The sequence below is a fragment of the Hipposideros armiger genome, unplaced genomic scaffold (assembly GCF_001890085.2).
Source record: "Hipposideros armiger isolate ML-2016 unplaced genomic scaffold, ASM189008v1 scaffold_1637, whole genome shotgun sequence".
NCBI classification, from domain to species: domain Eukaryota; kingdom Metazoa; phylum Chordata; class Mammalia; order Chiroptera; family Hipposideridae; genus Hipposideros; species Hipposideros armiger.
The window spans coordinates 1,921-6,262 of NW_017732987.1; positions in this window are offsets into that span (position 1 = coordinate 1,921).

The window sequence follows — 4,342 nt, forward strand, 5'->3', positions numbered from 1 at the left end:
TTTTTCAAATAGATTTTCAATTCCTTGCTCTCTTTCTTCTCCTTCGGGTACTTCTATGATGTGAATGTTGGTATGCTTGATTTTGTTCCAGAGGCCCCTTAAACTCTTCTCAATTTTTTGGATTCTTTTTTTTTCTTTTTGCTGTTCTGGTTGGGTGTTTTCTGCTAACTTATCTTCTAAATTGCTGATTTGATCCTCTGCTTCATCTAATCTACTATTGATTCCCTCTAATGTATTTTTTATTTTGGTTATTGTATTCTTCATTTCTGACTGGTTCTTTTTTATGTTTTCTATCTCTGTTTTTATGTTTCTTATCTCTTTGTTGAAGTTCTCCCTGAGATCACTGAGCATCTTTATAACCAGTATTTGGAACCCTATATCTGGTAGATTGCTTGTCTCAACTTTTAATTCTTTTTCTGGAGCTTTCTTTTGTTTTGTTTTGTTTGGGGCATGTTTTTTTTTGGTTTTGGTTTTGGTTTTTGTCTCCCCATTTTGGTTGTCTCCCTGTGTTTGTTTCTATGTATTAAGTAGAGCTGCTATGTCTTCTGGTCTCAGTAGAGTGGCCTTACATAGTAGGTGTCCTGTGGGACCCAATAGTGCAGTCTCCCTGGTCACCAGATTTGGGTACTCCAGGTGTGTCCCTTGTGTGGGTTGTGTGTACCACCTATTGTAGTTGAGCCTTGGTTGCTGTTTTCACATCAATGGGAGGGGCTGATCCTCAGGCTGATTAGTTGTGAGGACTGGATGTGACTACAGTGGAGGAGCTGTGGTGCAGGGGCTGACTGTACAGAGCAGGGTTTGTTTTAGTGAGGCTCTGGTACCTTCCCAGTCTTCTCTTTGAGAGTGTCATCATTGGAGGTGGGTGAGTGATGCTCTGGCTTGGTCTGAAGCTGGCCACCAGGTGTGCCAGCCCTGGGACCTCCTGGAAGGGCACCTGCTGCAGATCAATTTTAGCCACAGCCTATTCCTTGCCTGGGGCCTTCTGGTATGAGCCACAAAGCAATAGGGAGATGGCTGCCACTCGCACTGGGCTCGGAGGTGCCTCGAGAGGCAAATCTGGGAATGGAGGCCAGCTGTCATTAGTTCCGGGCCTAAAGATGCTCAGCCAGTGGTACAGAACACACTAAAGCCAGATGCTGCTAGTTTGGGTTTTGTGACTGTTTTAGAGATTTTAGGAAAGTCCACAGCATGAGGTAAGACAGGTTGTTTGTACAGAAAAGCCACTGGAAGTGACTTTGGCATGCCTGAAATTTGGGTGGGACATGGTCTCAGGGAATCAGTAGGGCGGAGCAGAAGAAAGGTGATAGCCAGTTTGATGGAGACTCAGATATGACATCTGCCTGTGTCTGTACGCAGGGAGGGGGGGTGCTCAACAAAGAAACAATGGCTTCTGCCAGCTCCTCTGTTGTGGAGAAACCTTTCCCTCCAGGCTTCAGCCTGAAGTTAGTCAATTCAGCTCTTCCCCGTATGTCCCTGGCACCTTTCAAGCTGTTGCCCCAGTGCTGGAGCTCAGAGTGAGTCAGTCCATTAGCAAGTATTTCCGTGTGCATGCCCTTTAAGAGAAAGGTCTAGGACTGCAGCCGCCCTACCCTCCAGCTCACTCAGCCACAATCTCCACTGGTTTTCACAGCCAGAAGTTATGGGGACTTTTCACCCCAGTACTGGAACCCCACACTGGGGATCCTGATATGGCACCCGGACCCCTCACTTCTCCAGGGGGGATCTCCACAGCTGAGATATCCTTCTCGATTTTTAATGGTCACACATGAGTGTGGGACCAGTCCATTCCATGTCTCTGTCCCTCCTACCACGCTTGAGACGGCTTCTTCCATATGTCCATAGTAGTAGGGCTTCAGTTCAGCTAGACATCAGGAGATTCTCAATAATAGTTGCTCTGTAGTTTAGCTGTAATTAATATGGTCATGAGAGGAGGTTAGCACAACTAACTTACTCCATCATCTTGACCAGCATTTGGAGAAAACACTTCTAAAATACACTTCAGATATTGGGTTCATATCCATGATTTGTGAAGCACACTCAGTAACAAAATGATTGGCAACAGAGAATTCAATTTTAACTGAGAATTCAAATAAATATATACATGAAAAATAAACATGTTTAAATATGCCTAGACTGCTAATGTATTATTCAGTTATCCAGATAAACAGAAACAATAGGAAACATATTTACATACAAGAGGAAATTTATTATGAGTTTACCCATGCAATTATGAAGGCTGAGAGGTGCCATGGTCTGCTGTTTGCAAGCTGGAGACCCAGGAAAACCCATAGTATAATTAACTTCATGTCCAAAGGCCTGAGAACCTGGGAAGCCAAAGGTTTAAAACCCAGTGAGAGGGTCAGAAAAGATGAGACATCAAGCTGCAAGGCAGGAAGCAAAGAAAGGTGAATCCCTCCTTCCTCTACCTTTTGTTCTGTTCACACTTTCAACAGATTAGAAGAGGCTCACCTACCTGGGGAGTACAATTTACTTTAGTTAGACCATCAATTCAAATACTAATCTCATCTAGAAACATCCTCGTAGACACATCAAAAATAATATGTAATGTGAGCACCCTGTTGCCAGTCAAGTTGACATGTAAACTTAACCATTTGAACTTGAACTAAGAAGATGAAAATATAAATCCTAAGAAGAATATTAAGTGGGAAATACAAGATACAAAAGAAGAGGAGTAGTGTGATTCCTCTTTTGGAAGAGACCATGAGTGTGTGCAGGTGTCTATGTTCATGTACACCTTATCTAGAGGGATGCATTTGAAGAGGAGGCACTATTCTATGACAACAGGCCCTTTTGGGTCAGGGGATAGGAATCGGACTGGTGAGGGAGGCAGAATAATTTCAATTTATGAATATACTTTCAAATGTTGTTTGAAATAGTATGTTCAGAAATATAGCATTATCATAAAAGTATGAATACAGAAAATACTGTGAACAGACTGGTGAAGGTAATGTGAACATGTATTCATTACTTTTGAAAAGCATTCACTGTATTCAAATTCTTGAGCTAATGAAATAGATTAAAACACTGAATTGCCAGTATCTGTGTATGTGTATGTGTGTGAGTGTGTGTGTGTGTGTGTGTGTGTGTGTGTGTGTGTATGTCCAGGTCTGCTCTAGATCTATCACCCCAAACATGCACTCACAGGTGCAGTTTTCTCTTCAGTTCAGACAAGGGCTGGACACGCAATCTGAAATTTAGATGTCTCAGAAAATGACACAGAGAGACTGCTCACAGCAGGTGCAAAATTCCAGAAAATACTGGCTGATACCACTAAGCCAAGCTCACAATCTCCACTCCTCCCTCCCCTTGCTGAGCCCCTGGTCTGAGCCTCTCAGCTGCAATCTTGGATCTGACCACTAGATGGCATCCACCCCTCCCTTTTTTTTTAAAGAAAAATAGTAGTACATTTTGCAAAGAATAAAAAATGATATGAAACGGTTCGTTTAGTATGATACCAATTCTGTTTGGAAAATTCATATGTATGTTAAAGCAACTTCATCTGCTTTAGACCCCAAACTACATCACATTCATTGATGTATCTCTTCCCTTCCTGGTGTGGGTTGTTGTGTCCACATGAGAGGAGTCCCTCCCAGAGAGAAGGGCGTTCATCTTCTATTACCCCAGCTTTGTACAGGCTGCCCAGTCTTTTTCCCACCCCTCTGTTTGTTATCCACTGTCCATGACTCTGGACACCGTTGCCCAGACCTTGCTCCAGTGCCCTACCATCTCTCAGTCACCTCCTGCCTGCTGAGTACTGTCTTCCGCCCACGCATCTCTCACTGCCGAGGCACACTGCTGCCAACTGGTGCTTCACTGTATGCAGACCCACGAATATAGGTGCTTACAGTCTTCTTTTATACTTATCAGGCTTTTAAAAATATTTTTCTGACAGAATTAGAATCATTGTGTATATATAAGGTCCAACAATTAAGCTCACGAACTCATCCTAGAAGAAGTGCTACATACCTCATTGCTGAATATCACTATGGTCACCTTTGAAGCACTCCCCTTGAGAAGCTATGCACCGATTCCAGTGCCTAGTCCAACCTTCAAAGCGATTTTTGGAACTCTTTTTCTGGAATGGCCATCAGAGCAGTTGTACTACCCTTGATGTCTTGAAGGTCATCAAAATGTCTCCCTTTCAATATTTCCTTTATCTTTGGGTAAAGAAAGAAGTCATTGAGTCACATGTCTTGCTAGGGAGACCACATCATGGATGGGGTAGAGGCCTGTTCACTGCACTGTACATCTGAAGCTGATGTTGTATAATATTGTATGTCAACTATAAGTGAATATATATATATATATATATATATATATA